Source organism: Xenopus laevis, chromosome 6S, assembly GCF_017654675.1.
Source record: "Xenopus laevis strain J_2021 chromosome 6S, Xenopus_laevis_v10.1, whole genome shotgun sequence".
NCBI classification, from domain to species: Eukaryota; Metazoa; Chordata; class Amphibia; order Anura; family Pipidae; genus Xenopus; species Xenopus laevis.
The window spans coordinates 44,891,420-44,908,445 of NC_054382.1; the positions used below are offsets into that span (position 1 = coordinate 44,891,420).

At 38.3% G+C, this 17,026-nt stretch overlaps 1 pseudogene; it reads left to right on the top strand.

The window, feature by feature from the left end:
* The first annotated feature begins 776 nt into the window (after positions 1-776).
* Positions 777-17,026, top strand: part of LOC108719694 — a 115,529-nt pseudogene continuing 99,279 nt past the window's right edge.

Consider the following 17,026-nt stretch of genomic DNA (forward strand, 5'->3'; position numbering starts at 1 on the left):
AGTAAGCAAATAAGCAAGGCTGGGTTTAAAAATGGTGTGCCCCTAGGCACCCCCACCCCTGATCCACTTGCACATCCCTCCAGAGTGACGCACTGCCCACCCCCAACCCACTCACACACACCCCTGCACACGCCAACCCGCTCAAGACAAAACCCCCCTCCCCAGCCCCACCGCTCACCTCCCTCACCTACTTTGCACATCCCCCAGGGCAGGTGGCAGGTTCAAGCAACTGTCAAAATGTCACACCTAGTCTGCAGTTCAGAAGCGGCCAGTGGGCGGCATGCCACCCTAGGCCTTGGCCTTTATGGCCTGGCCACAAATCCAAGCATGCAAATAAGAGAGTGGTGTATATTTATCACAGTCTTCTAAAGTAAAAGTCCGCCACTCTTCATTCATTTCTATGGGATTTTTAAGAGTATTTATCAATGGATGAAAGTGAATAGAAATAAATGGAGAGTGGCAGAATTTTACTCTAGCAGACTGTGGCGATCTTTAACTTCATTCTTTGATAAATATACCCCAGTGTCTTGTATAAAAGGTAAGCACAGACCTGTGTCTATTGTCTAAGATAAAGATTCACAAATGCTCATTTAAGTATCATGTTTTGCAGGCATGTGACAAATTCCCTTTTTAACAACAAGTCTGGACGTATATGTAGACAGATGTTTACCATAGATGCAGGGTACAAGGTACCTATATATTTATGGTGTAAAATAGGCTATGTAGAATGCACAGGGAAAATAAAGATCAAATGACTGCCCAGTATGAAAGTTAGACTTTATTTCAAATTTTATGAAATCTACAAATGCTTTAAATGAGTTGTATTTTCTTGTGAAGACAAATAATGACCCCAGCTTAGTGGCTTATTGCTGATTAAGGAAATTCTCTGTGACCATGCCAGATGTCCAGAAATGTCAGCAAATGTTTTCATGTGGGGCCTTTATCAGCATGTACAGACTTTAATTGCAAAAAGGTTCTTGCTACAGCAGAGGCTTGGCAAGGGAAGCTTTGGCACTGCCTACCTGGTGATTGACAAGGCAAAAGCTGAACAAGACAGCTTGTAAGTAAGCCTCTTTAGTCTTTTTATGATTATTTCAGTATATATGTATTTTTACTGTCAAAATGGACAGAACTGTGAATTTGTAACAGCAAAGAGAAAAGCAGATCCTTCCCACAGGGCCCTGAAACATCCACTTTAAAGGAATAGTTCAGTGTGAAAATAAAAACTGGGTAAATAGATAAGCTGTGCAAAATAAAAAATGTTTCTAATATAGTTAGTTAGGCAAAAATGTAATGTATAAAGACTGGAGTGAACAGATATCTAATAAAACAGCCAGAATCCAACTTCCTGCGTTTCAGTTCTATAACTCTGAGTTAGTCAGCGACTTGAAGGGGGGCCACATGGTACATTTCTGTTCAGTGAGTTTGCAATTGACCCTCAGCATTCAGTTCAGATTCAAAAGCAACAGATATGACCCATGTGGCCCCCCCTCAAGTCTCTGATTGGTTACTACCTGGTAACCAGGGTAACCAGTCAGTGTAAACCAAGAGATCTGAAAAGCAGGAAGTAGTGTTCAGACTGACATGTTATACATCAAATCACTCCAGCCTGTATACATTACATTTTTGGCTAACTAACTATATTAGAAACATTTTTTATTTTGCACAGCCTATCTATTTACCCAGTTTTTATTTTTACACTGAACAATTCCTTTAAGGGACATCAAAAAGGTTGATTCAGTGGGGGTGCCAATTTATAAGGCACGCCCTCAGATGGCAGCAGCCCCTGAAACGCCCCTGGGTCCCTCTTAGCGGTCAGTCATATGATGAATGATGACGTCATAGTTCTGCACCAACACTCCGGCGCAAAATTTAAATATCTTCCGGTTCCCATGTCTGCACCTACAGCCCAACAGTTTTTACTGCACTCAGACTCATAGCAGCCTGCCAGCTGTTGAGAATTGTGCTGCCCCATCAGTTTATGATGAGTCACTGTACAGGTAGGTTATTAATTCGAAAAGAGGCACAACAGTTCCTGATACAGTTTATTTTGTCTAGATGGAAGAATCATCTGGAAGGAGGAAGCACGTCTGAGATTGATGTCATAAAAATCCCACTGCTAAGGGGAAACGACTGTGTAAGCAGTGCATCCTGGAGCTGCTTGATAGTAATCTGGATCAGCCAGCCCCAGCCAAGAGTAAGTCTAAGTCTCTTGAGCATGACACTCAAGCATCCCCCTCCGGTGCAGAGTCTGCTGCTTCAGATCCTTCCCGTGAGGATATTCTTTCAGCCTATAGATTGCCTATTATGCCTGTAGATAAGGTATCAGCATTAAATTATCCAATGGAGCAGCACCGGGCCAGGCTGGCCAGGCGCCCATAGGCCACCTGACCGCTGCGCCGCCTTGCGTGCACTGGCCACGCGTGTAGTGGCAAGTGTGCATACGGCTGATAGGTGCAGAGTGTGCAAATAGACACACGCGCACTCCCTATTAGCCGGGAATAGCCGGCTTCAGAGCAGATAGGGGCAACCTCTAGGCATGTGCCTACTCTGCCTACCCCTAGTTCCCGGCCCTACTATGGAGACACAATTGAAGAATGCATATGTGGTAGCAGGCTGAATGCTTAGACCTTCTTAATTTAGGTTGTTAAAGCTGTGTATCTTTGGACAGATTCTGTGGGGCAAATTTACTAAAGAGCGAAGTGACTAACGCGGGTGAAAATTTGCCAGCGTGACGACATTTCGGTACTTCACCGATTTACTAATGGTCGCTTGCATAACTTCGCTAGTGAAGGAGATAGACTCTAGCAGTACTTCGCCTCCTTACTGCCTGGTGAATTTGCACTCTGGCGAATGGACATAACTATGCAAATTCACTAAGATGCGGATTTTACTGAACGTTGCCTCTTGCGCCAGACTTGCCTTCGCCACCTCAGACCAGGCGAAGTGCTATAGAGTCCCAAAAAACGCTAGCGTCTTTTCCTTTTTCAGGGATAGAAAAATAGCGTAACATTTTTTTGGGGTAACCGGCTTCCTCCCTACATTTCCTAACATATGGGACATAAACTATACACTGGGCTCATGTGTAGGGCAATTTAACAACTTTATTTTATTTCATTACGGTTTCCTGGGCTTGTGTAGTGTAATGTATTTGGTGCAACATATAAGTCCATTGAACTTTAACTTCCCGCCGTATGAAAATTAGGCAATGCTAGCGCAACTTCGCTTTGCTTGGTGCAGTAACGCTAGCGCAACTTCACCAGTGTTCGGCGTCCTGAACGCATTTTGGATCTTAGTGAATTAGCGTTGTCCTGGCGAATCTACGCCTGGCGACGTGTTGCGCTGTGAGCGAATCGGATGCTGGCGAATTTTCGAAGGTTAGTGAATTTGCCCCTATGTCTGAGGAATTTAATGAAGAGAATCAGAATAAACAGTCTTTACAGGTTCTTGAAAATATAAGGATGGCATGCAATTTTTGTCTCAAGGCAGCGGTTGATCTTACCAGGTTGGCAGCAAAAAGCATGATCGTTCCATGCCTATACGGAGAGATGACACTAGGTCCTATAGGCAAAGATTTTTTTGCTTCACTTCCTGGAATACTGGACAGTCTAATGTGTTCAAGGGTTTAGATTCAAGGAATCCAGATCCCCCAAAGGACAGTCCAAACAACAATGATATAAAGCCTGCCCAGGCTCTAGTTGGGGCAAGATTACTGAAATTTGCAAAAGAGACGGAGGATGCTTGGGTAAAGGCAATAACTGTTTGAGGATACAGGATAGTGTTTTTGTTAAAACCTGCAATCATTTTATTCAGACTCTGGTGCTATCTTGATGGAGTGCATCCAAAAATTACAGATGAAGCAGTCTGTAGTATGGGGAAGTATGGGGTGGGATTTTATACGCTGCTAGTGGACACATTTGTAAGAGGGAGGGAATACCCGAGAGTTAATCCTGACCAGGAACATTTTTCGCAGTAATAGCGATGGGCAAATCTGGCCTGATTCGATTTGCAGAAAATTCACGGAACAACAAAAAATGTGCCAAATGCATGGAAGTCTATGGGCGACAATTATTTTCACCCAATGGAGTCTATGGGTGTCTTTTTGAAACCTGGTGAAAAATTTTGCGCATCAACTATTACTATATTTCTAATGGGGCTATTGGCATGACATTTCCGCCAGATGTTTTTAAGAACCCAAGTAATCCACACATACGAAAAAAATCAAAACAAATACGTTAATAAATTAAGTTATGTGCAGTAAAGTGGCATGACACAGGTAATAAGTATGAATGAAATTTATTTAATAATTAGTAGAAAAGCCTTTGTTGGTAATGACAGCTTTAGGTGTGATTTTTCCACACAATCTGTTTTCAAATCTTGAAGGTTAAACTGTGATCTTCAGTTCTTTCCATATATTTTTAATTCAAGTCGTGTGACTGTCTGGGCCATTCTAGCAGCTTTATTTTTCTTTCCTTGGCTGTGTGTTTGGAACCAAGTCTGCCAGTACCATATGCTGAAAAAAAACCCACACCATGATGTTCCCACCTCCAAATTTCACTGTTGGTATGGTATTTTGGGATGATGTGCAGTGCCTTTTTTGATCCAAACATTGTGTGTGCAATGACATCCAAAGAGTTACATTTTGGTCTCATCTGACCACACTATATTCTCCCAGAAGTTCAATGTCTTGTCCAAATGTTGTGCAGTAAACTTTAAACGAGCTTTAACGTGTTTTTTCATTCAGCAGTGCAGTCTTGCATGGTGAGCGTGCATAGAGGGCATGTCAGTTGAATGCATTACTGTACCTGCTAATTCAAGGTCTTTCTGGAGCACTGTTATCCTTCGCTCTTGGACAACTCTTCTGATTATTCTTTTAACTCCTGTTGGAAATCTTGTGAGGAGCACCTGCTTGTAGCTGATTGTAGGGGAAATGATGTTCTTTCTTCTTCCGGATTATGGCCCCAACAGTGCTCACTGGAACATTCAGAAGCTTTAGAAATACGTCTGCAACTAATGCCATCAGTATATTCTGCAACAAAAAGGTTTGCAAAGGTGTTGAGAGAGCTCTTTGCTTTTACCCATCATGAGATAATGCTTGTGTGATACCTTGGTAATGAGAAACCTTTTTATAGGCCATCTATTAGGAATAAACAAGCTGATATTTAAGCGATACCAATAAGTTCCTATAAAAATCATAGGAACGTGTCCATATCTAGAAGGTCCTGCACACCAAATCGTTTCCTCTAAAGCCCCCCCAAAGCCGTCCCAAGAACCTTCATTAAGCCGACCCTCCAACACTGCTAAAAGATCTTCTGTGTTGTTTCAGTGATGCTGGTCTGGGGGGGCGGCGGAAACCTCTCATAGGCTAATTACAAATGAAAACACATTCCTATGATTTTTATAGGAACATGTCGGTATCACTTTAAAGTGATACACTAAACATTTTCCTTTCAAAAAATTCATTTTCATTAAAGGTTTCCTATAGGTCATGCAAATTTCAGCAGGTTTCTTGGCTTTCCATGACTTTTCTTCATTTGTTTAATACTTATTCCCTACATGCCTTAATTTGTTTGTTTTGAGTTCTTTGTATGTGTGGATTACTTGGATTGTTACCTGGCATCTGGTGTCATGTCAGTATATATATATATTTATTTATTTATACACATAGCTATAGATAGATATATAGATGATAGCTATAAATAGATAGATAGATAGATAGATAGATAGATAGATAGACTAAAACTATAGGACTTATTCACTAGAGTACAAGTTAGTTAGCCTTGTAACTTATTAATTATTAATATATATTTATTTATACACATAGCTATAGATAGATATATAGATGATAGCTATAGATAGATAGATTGATAGATAGATAGATAGATAGATAGATAGATAGATAGATAGATAGATAGATAGATAGATAGATACTGTAGATAGACTAAAACTATAGGACTTATTCACTAGAGTACAAGTTAGTTACCCTTGCAACTTATTAATTATTAATATATATTTATTTATACACATAGCTATAGATAGATATATAGATGATAGCTATAAATAGATAGATAGATAGATAGATAGATACTGTAGATAGACTAAAACTATAGGACTTATTCACTAGAGTACAAGTTAGTTAGCCTTGTAACTTATTAGTTAGTCTTCTTACTGTGGACAGCACAAAAAATAAAGCTGCAATGAAACTAATAAGAATATGTGTAAATGATGCTTCTATCTTTAGGCTTGCATTGCTATTTCACACTATGTTGCCAGATGTTCTTGCTGAGTTCTGCTACGGAATGTGTCACATGTGTCACCCTGATAGCAAGGCATATGCTAAAAAAGCACAGATAGGCCTGATGAATTGTGTTTGGCAAATTGTATGCTGAAATACAGTCATCCTAGAAGAAATTCGGTGCATTTATACTATGACAGCAGTACAGAAGCAATGCAGAAAAGATGTGGCCTCAACCTGCAGAAAAAAGCTAAAAAGGAATCAGATGTCCAATTTTTAGTTTCTGCTGAACTATGATTTCCAGCTTCACCCCACAGCCAACAGCCAACAGCCATTTAAAGGTTACAAATTAGACATCACTGATGTGAGTACTAAAACATCTTGCTGTTATTACCATTTTAATGTAATACATCTTTTGGCCAAGGGTTCCCCTCTGGAACTTGCTCAGTAAATACAGTATGCTCTCTCTGCTCTTTTTTCACTCTGCCACATACCAGTTTTGATTAAACGAAAGAAATGGGGGACATCTGTGCCTTGACCTCTATTTTGTTGACCACAGTTTGCCCTTGTGGAGCCTCTCCTGTATTTGTTCTTTGCTTGTTATCCAGCGGGTTTCTTATTAAATGCTAGCTGCCATTTGTACTGGTTTGTATTGTTGTACATTTCCTTTAAAAGCAATTTTAATGGTATCAACACACAGTGGTGCTAACTTGACAGAGCTTGGCCTCCCACTAAAAATTCTTTGTAGGCACCTTCATCATTCGGCACTCTCTTTCCTCACCCTCCCCAACACCCTCCCATCTGTCTACTGCTGTCAGATTCAACTTTCCTAGTAAAAATGCCCTACAATTGTCCCCCACATTTACAGTAGCACCTTCTTTCCATCTGCTACCACAGCAGTCTTCCCATGTCCAATGCAACAATAATAATAATACAGCCTCCCAACAAAATAGCCTTAGGGAATTTTCCTGAAACCTTTGAAAAGGTTGCTACTGACTGTTGTACAAATTGCCTGACATTCACCTATTTGTACAAACAGGAGTCCACCTGCATCAACAGGTCATCACATAGAAGAACTAAATTCTTGGTTACTGAGTCCACCAAAATGTTACAGTGGCCTAAGTTTCTATCTCTTTAAATTGATTAGAGGGCCTAGGACCATCCCTATGCCAGCAACTTCCCAAGAGATTCCATGGAGCAAATTTAGCTTTGGCATACTTCATGCAACTATGTCAGACATTAATTCGATACGACTATGCATATTCATCAAAATGCGTCTCAGCAAATTAATGCGGGTGTACTTTCACTAGTGAAAATTAGTCAGTAATAAAGTTTATTATCAAATTTTCTCTAGGGTTACTTTCTTCCTAGCGAAACATCATTGAAATACTTATGCTTATGTCAATTTAAATATGGCGGGGAAATACAGGTCGTATGTATGCCTTTATTAGTGATGTTGGTGACATTGCTAGAAGTAGCCACATATTATTAAAAAGGAAGCAAAATAAACACACAAGATTTCTTCTGTTGTCCTAAAAATTAGCCTGCCCTAAATCAAATGTGGCAAATGGTTAATAAAGTGTTAATATGATGTCAGATATAGTAATGCTGACAATTCTTCATCTTAACAGTTCGCCAGGTAAAGACAGGTTAAGTAGACTTTGGCAAAAAGGGTAACATACTGGAAAGTTTATACTTTAATACATTTGTGGATTAACGATTGTTTGCCTGAGCACTGGGCATTTTCCGATAGCGCAGAGCTTTTTAGATAGCTAGCCTATTAGTATATTGGCGAATTCGATGTGAATTGTCATTTTGGCAAATTTTCACCAAAAAAAAACACAATTCGCCCTTTAGTAAATGTGTGTAGCCAAATTAAGGAGTTGCTGCCATCTGCTGGTTATTTTGAATGGAGCGAATTTCACATGATGTGACTATAGTCTATATAGGAGTTTGCATGAGAGTTTGCATGTTCTTTCCATGTCTGCATGGGTTTGCTTCAGGTACTTTCAGTTTACAGGTAGGTTAACTGGCTCCTAATTAAATTGACCATAGTGCGTATGAATGTCATTGGGACCTTAGATTATAAGCTCATCTGGGACAGAAGCTGATGTGAATGATATTTATAACCTCTTTAAAGCAAAGACATGAGTTGACACCATATAAATAACATAAAATAAATGACAAAATAAAATTATTTATATTAAAATTTGATAGAAAATTCAGCATATTTTCTAAAATAACATTTTAAACTTAAGCCGAAAATACAAATTATGCTGTGGCATTTATACAGTTAATAGCTATAATATATCCAAACAGTAGGACTTTACTTCATCAATTGCACAAATGTGAATTTTATGTAGAGGTGAAACTGGTATGGATTTTACATTTTAAGTTTGAATTATAAATTGGTTTCTCTTATTACCACAAGAGGTCAGCATTCAACCACATTCGTTCTATATTAGAGTAGTGTACCCAGGATTGTGTCAGTTGCTATGTGTTTACAGGTATGAATGAAATCTTTTGGATCACATCTATGCTGGTCTTGATAAATTAAACCGCTGAAAATATGAACAATAGTGGATAAGGTGTTCCCTTTATTTCTAGAAATTCTAGAAAAATTGCTTTCAGTTATCCAAGACTATAACAAAACTATTAAAATAAGTATTTTATTTGCGGGATTAGATTTACTAAATATTCATTTATTGCAGATGTTTTTCACTTGCTCTCTGGTCCTTGCTGACAAGGACAATCCATTTCCATGAGTCAAGTAAAACATATAGTAAAATTTGCATATGCAATGTTTAGTCAGTAAATCATGACCCTCCCTGAAATTCTAGCGTGTGCATTACAACTTGATGAAACATTTCTGCTTTTTTTAAGGTCCCCATCTATCATCTGTCCAGAAATACTCCAAGAAAGAAAAGTGCGTGCACTGCACAGTTCCTACACACATGTCTGATGGCTGGTGTGAATTACCAATAAAGCATACTTGCAGCATAGAATCAAGTACCCTATGTAGTTAGCAAGCTGAGGAACCTGGAGAGCAGAGTTTTAAGTTATGCACTTGACCTAACTGTCAATCATGAAGAAAGACAAATTGCTGAGAGTGGAGATAGTGAAGAGTAACCTGATGCTTAAAAAATTACAATTTCAGAATATTCTATATATATTTATATATAGAGAGATCCAGGGTAAGTGGATGCACACCAGGAGCCTTCAAAAAAGTATTTTAAAAAAGAAAATTTTTATTAGGACATTTTAAAAACAGGCCAACGTTTCGTTCTCCATCTAAGACCTTTATCATGCTTCCTGGATAAAGGTCTTAGTTTTTTAAAATACTTTTATGAAGGCTCCTGGTGCGCAACCCGTTTATCCTGGATCTGCATTAAAAAAAAAAGCACCCAGGTCATTTGCTGAACATAATGGTGTGCGGAAAACTAACGACTTTCTTATATATATATATATATATATATATATAGTCCGATTGGTTCAGCACACCACTAGTCCAAAAAACTCTCTCTGACCCAGGTGCTACCAAATATAGCAGTATGCAAAAAAAAACAAAAATAAGGTGCACACTGGGAACCTTTTCCAAGTCTAAAATATCAAATTTATTCAATACATGTTAAAATTGGTTCGACATTTCGGTCTGTTCCTAAGACCTTTTTCAAGACCATATATATATATAGGAACACAGACTTATGCAAATAAATATTATTTGATTCACTAGAAAAATGGAGTGTGGCTCTATGTGAAAGCTATATATATATATATATATATATATATATATATATATATATATATATATATTTTTTTTTATCTATATGTAAGGAAATAGCGCCACTCCCTGGACTTCTGTATAAGCAAAAACAAAAGATGTTTATTTGACTCAATGTTTCAATCCCTAACTGGGATCTATGTCAGGAGTGAAAAACAAACAGAAAACCCCCAACACGCGAGTTATAGACCCGCGGATGTGTTTTTGCGCCAACATGCGTTGCTAGGCATGCAACAAATGCTGCCAATCCGTCGGTAGACAAATGCATAGTAGTGTGCATAAAAAGGAAAAGAGGAGCGGGGTAAAGGGCGTGGCAATCAGTAGCAATCCTGGAGGGGGCGGGCCCTGGTGCGTCATGCACAGCCGGGCCCCGCCCCCCTCTGTACGGGCGCATTTGGCTGCATTTTCAGCGGCGAACGAACTGCCGGGGGCCCTGTGGGGGTGCGGGCTCTGGCCCACTCGCACCCCCTGCTCCCCCGGTAGTTCTGCCACTTGTGGCAATAGATTACATTTATATGTATGTGTATATCACGATTCAATGAGTATCCGCACTCCAAGGCACACTGATGTAGCTTCTCCAGCTGGGGTGCACGGTTAAAATATATGTATTTAAATTCTCAGAAGAACCAGCACTCCTGTATATAAAAAATATCTGTTTTTATTTCTGTTACATTCCAACGTTTCGGTCCCTGTTGGGACCTTTCTCAAGGATGTATATATATATATATATATATATATATATATATATATATATATATATAGTCAACTACAAGAGGTCCTCTGCACTCAACCCATTATCAATATATTTAAGACAGCGACATTTTGTGCATACTGCTACTAAAAAATGCCTTACCCTTTAAACAACACAGGGATTGTTTGTCCATATATTGCAATATATTTAAGCTGGCCAACTACGTCAAAGTCATCCCATATCTGGCCAGTCCTACGCTTAATTTTCATCTGATTCATTAAGAATTCAATTGCTTAATTATACATTTTACAAAGGGACTAAGTTTTACCTGCAACTTACTAGCTGCTTTCAAAGTAAAACTCCCAAACTTGGCTGCCCTTTTATTAGACACCAGTGGGATCACCTGACTATAGCTGGGAGGGGTGGGAGCTACAACATGGAACTGGTCACTGCTCCTGTATAACTATAACAAACAAGGGAAAGTTGAGCTCACCACTATTTTTTAAAAACCATTAGGCGGGGGTGCAATGAGGGTGTGACCACAAAATACATATAGTCAACTACAAGAGTCCTCTGCACTCAACCCATTATCAATATATTTAAGACAGCGACATTTTGTGCATACTGCTACTAAAAATGCCTTACCCTTTAAACAACACAGGGATTGTTTGTCCATATATTGCAATATATTTAAGCTGGCCAACTACGTCAAAGTCATCCCATATCTGGCCAGTCCTACGCTTAATTTTCATCTGATTCATTAAGAATTCAATTGCTTAATTATACATTTTACAAAGGGACTTTCCCTTGTTTGTTATATATAGAGAAGAATCGGCACTCATGTTTATAGTCCAATCTCATGCTTGGGTGCACACCACCAACCGCTATAAACACATCTCCTCCAAGAAGCCGCACTCACGGTACTTAAAATGAAAAATGTCCTTTATTCAAAATCCATTCCTAACGTTTCGGCTGACACACCAGCCTTTCTCAAAGTCACATCCTAATATGCTCAGTGACTTTGAGAAAGGCTGGTGTGTCAGCTGAAATGTTAGGAATGGATTTTGAATAAAGGACATTTTTCGTTTTTAAGTCCTGCGAGTGTGGCTTCTTGGAGGAGGTATATATATATATATATATATATATATATATATATATATATATATATATATATATATATATATATATATATATATATATATATATATAATGGACTAATGCTTCAGTTGGCAGTCTATGATTTGAGAAAAGCTAGATTAATATCTGAAATATTTGTTTTTTTAAAAGGCCCCAAGCAGGAGCCGAGACGTTGGTGTAATTTATGGAATAAAGAACTTTGAGAGATTTGGAGTGCAGACCACCTTCATTGTATTGTATCTGTATTTCTCAAAGTGCTTTATTCCATAGCATATTTCCATGATTAACAAAGTTACAAGATGGTGACTCCCTGTAGCCAACTTTGAAAGCATAAATTATTTGTTTGATTAGGCTTGTGGTGCAGTAAGTTCATGTTTATATTTAGTATACAAAATACAGCATTTCTAGCCTTATTTTATTTTAGACTTTACATGCCCTTTAAGCACTCTACTCCTTTGGTTCTTTTCCCAATATACACAAGAGCGATGCTGGGGGGTATTTTTTTTCTTTTATTTGGTTTCAGTGGTGTTTGTGACCTAATTTGTCCCATTTTACCAAGCCATACTGTGGGGGATATGCTGTAGTATTTCATGATAATAATTTGTACTGTATATGCCCATACTCACAAAAGGATGAAGTTTAATGGTGCAGTTGTACCATGAATTACTGCCTAATCTGAAAGGAAACAAAGAAGGGCATGCAATACGTTACTATGATGATTTTTAGGTTGACATTAATTTGAGGTAAACAAAACTACCTCTTTGCTTAGGAGACCCCAGTTACTATTAAGAATAGCCCAGAGCACATCCATACATCTCTGTCCTAGAGGGTTTATTAGCCACATGTAAGTACCTCTTTTCTAGTGATATAATGAGTTCTAGCTGAATTGATCTTCTTCATTCTGTTTAACCATCTTCTAATGTTCTTGTTTGAGAACTGAGGGAAATAACTCTTGATTGGAGGAATAGCATCATGTATTTCCTTTTTTTGTAGTGTGATTTTCAAAGTCCTTGCCTGAATGTGTTGTATCTTTTTCAGTACTAATTTGGAGAATCCTTTATTGATCCTTTTTGCAACAAGGATATGCTGGCTGGATAAATCTGAAGTTAATTTCATTCCCTCAGGATGATGTGTATTTGAACTGAAGGCGTTAAATTACTCCCAAATTTAGTTTGTTCTATAGTTTAGAAAACCGATATCTATCTTTGAAGCTGTACTAATGCTTCTAATCATCAGATAAGAAGTGCTATGGCAATTATTTAAATCATCCAGGATCACAAAGGTGTCAGAAAAAAAATCTGTTGTTAAAAAAGACCCAAAGACTTTGAATAAAAAGTTAATTCTTGTGCGGTCTCTTTGAAAACAGTAACATGCTAATCTCTAAACCTAATTACCACAGTGCAGCACAGTTTATAGCAAAAAATTTAATTGGGGTTGAGATGTGCACTAGTGATTTCTGCAATTGACAAGTGAGTTGTTATACCCTTCCATACAATCTTACAGAATTGCGTACTCTATTTTAGTGTGCACAAGATCCTTTAGGGCCCATTTACAAACAGCAAGGTGCAAGAGCAGGAATAACAAGGCTGCAAAACTGAATCTGTTCTGTAAGTATTTAACCCTTCTGGTGCTGCTTCTTTGCTCTGTAACCTGCACCAGAATATACATTTGGCCAAAGCCAAGGTGGTAAGTGTAGGGCTCCCAAAACGTTTGTTCTCCAGCATGCAAATTCTGAATGATGTGGCAACTAGAGGCATTCCAAGGGACACCCATTCCTGGTCCTTCCATAATGTAATGTAGGTAGCCCTGCATACACAGCAAGATGCACTTCATTGTACTCCATTATAAACAGTTTTGTACATCCTTTATAGTTGGCACAGCATACAGATTTTTTAGGGGGTCAAGGTAAAAGTGTGCAAAATTGGGCACATTGTACTGACCCTGTTTAAAACACTTTGAACTTAACTCCATTTGTTGTAAATGACCCTTTTTGTGTTTCACAAAGTGAAGTTCTTTAAGACAGGTTATGTCTGCTCTAAACTTTTACCTTCCTGCTTCATTTACAGTATATCAATCAGGCACAATGTAATATTTATCATTGCCTACATGGTGAGGATGATTTGCTATTCTGCCCATTACAGAGACCATATCATTGGTTGTAATGTTATGCATTACAAGGTTGTTAATCGTGAGACGTTTATAACATATAATAATGATTATAAGCAAGAGGAGGTTTTGGCAAGAGATGGGGAGGATGATATGATTAAATAAAACTTATTACTCTGTCTGGCAAGGTACAACATGTAAACACTTTTATTTTAGAGACATTTCTAGATATTAGGGGTAAAGCAGGCAACAGGAATATGATCATCTATTAATGAATTGATATTGTTCTCATATGCAAAAAGACATTTAAAATAAAGTCCAGATTTCACTTGGGCAATCCGATTCAAAACTACATGAGCTCAGAGTTTTGAACCCAGGCAAAAAATCATCACCCCAACCTTGATATTATCACCTAAGGCTTTTCAGGCTGAAAAGTGCCAAGTACTGGCATTTCTTATGTGCAGCATACAGCACATAAGCCTAAGGCATGTGATTAATCTGCTGAAATATGCATTTTATCATTCTGTTTCCAACCCTATAAGTATTGGCAGTGGAAAAGTATTGAACATGTTGGCATTGTGGTAAATAATAATACCTTTTTGAAATGATCCTGTGAATTTAGACCTAAAAATAGAATTACACTTGGCATCTCAGTCATAAGGATAAGGAAAAACAAAAATGTGTATGGTGCAGATGTCTATCATGGTCAACCTCAACCAGTGGTAAGGAGTAACCTAAAGTGCATTTGAACGTTTTCTTTCTGACCTCTTGACTGTCCTGGAGATGGGTAATTGAGCTCTCATGGGAAATGATTGCTGCAACCTCAGCAACACTAAAATACAATGAATTTACATTGTGTATAAAACACTTTCACTTCTCTTGATTTCCTGTTTCTTTATTTAGGGTTGTCACATTGACTATTTTGAATGAGTTTATATTAATGCTATTTTAACCCTTCCATTTGAATAAGCAGAGGTCGAAACTACCTTAGGTGAACCCCCTTAGGGCCTGTAGAACAATCGAGTTAGAAGGAAACTGGAATAAAAATTACGCCCAGAGAGGGGTGGGGGCCCTGGTGCATGGCTCAGTAAGAGACAGTGGCCCAGAGCATGTGCAGTGAATCAGCAAAAAAGAAGATGGGAAGCTACTGGGGCATCTTTGGAGACAGATCATCCCTTCTTAAGGGCTGTGGTTGCCTTGGGCTGGTACAGAAACCCGAAACATAATGTACAACATTTCTAGCCTACTTCTTTAGTTATGCTTTAGTTCTCCTTTAACTGGGCCCTCTCTCATAGACAGTGCAGTTAAAATAAACTTTGTTAAAGGAGGGAACAGTATATAATAGTGAGCACATGAAAGCATTGGGATAACAGTTTCCATCTGGTTTATTAATCAGGAAGCAATGATGCACTGAAACCTTAACATTATTTTGATGCTTATCATTTCCTATTTAGAGGAAGGTGAGATGCAATAATTTATTGATGGTCAATCTCACTATCAGTTAAATGAAAGGCAAATTGTTTGCAAGAACCCAATGTTCTCTTACCACAATTGGGCAGGCAACAGAAGTACACAGCAGGCACTTTGCTTGATAAATATTCAAATCGTATTAATCTGTCCCTGAGTGGAAGCCACATGCAGAGGAGCGTTAAAACCCTTGCACCGGTGCCGCATGTGGTAATTGTGGGGTGTCGGCTTAGCTGCTGTCTCCTACTTAGACTTCTGCTATGGCTCCTTGGAAACTGTGCTTTTACCTGAATTATTTATTATAAAAGTTTCAATTATTTATCCACCCTTATTGCAACTGGAAACATGTCTAAAGGTGATAGATTTTTCCGAATATTATGAATATCCTGCAGACTATTGGCCAACTGCTGATGCATTAAGGATCTAGCATTTTGCTTCCAGCTTGTGTTTTCTGAAGGTCTTCCAAAAGGAAGAGAGACTATGAAAGGGAATCAATTAAAATAATAACAAATGGTGCCCCGCTGTTAATGCTGATGTTGTTCTCTTGATCCGAACAACTACAAATGATAGAAAACACATTCACCTATAAAACTTGCTTTTTAAGGCCCATGCTTAAACATCATTCTAATACCTAGAGAAAGTAATTAAAGAAAAACAGCAGTCACGTTTAGCACTAATGAAAATGGCCTGGGATAACTAACATTATCTGGCTGTTAAATCACAGACATTTTGCTCATGTGTTTTCTGCTTTCCAAAAGGTTCTTTTCGTACTAAGGCATTTGAATAAGATTTATGGTTCCATATGTTGGTTATAGTTTCATACTTGAAATAATACAATTATAATGCCAGCTACATAATGCATTAGCTTATTCCTTAGTGATACTGAATCAAGTGAAGCCACGATTCTTTAAAGGCAGTTAATGTCCATTCATTTCTACTAGGGTAGCATTATACTCAACATTACTGTATACATACCATAAATTCCTGCTCTGCTTATTTATATTTATGCCAGCCCATAAATGATAGGAGCTACAATTTTGCTTACCTTAGCTAAGGAGATTTTATGTTTTAAATACCTGCATCCTCCCAGTCTGTTTTATTCTATTTACAAGAGGTTAATGCATTTCAGGAAAGATAACTAAAACTAAGTATTAAAAAAACAAAAAAGTGCATTGGCAAATACATAACCACAACACACCAATGATGTTTAATAAGACACAAGCTTGTAGAGCTTGGGTGCATGGCAGAGTTTTTGGAACTTAATGTGGCCAACTGCCCCTGCCCAGATTTTCTGCAGTATAGTTGTAACCCATTAAGAGTCCCATCGCTATCCACCCAGAGCATAAAGGTACTACACAGACTTATATCTATGATATGGTCCTGTGCTGAATGATGCTGGATAGTGACACAGAGCAGTTACCCCTGTTACAATAGGTAAGTGTTATCTGGGAAGATATACTTTGCATAACATGGCAGCCAGTGCCTCTAAATTCTTAGGAAAGGAGCATGTGAGGATTGGTTAAGCAAAGCTACAAATTGCATATTGACCCCCCTTACTACAAGATTAGTGCCTACCTGTAGTCCTGGCCTTGAACCAGTTAGATTTCAT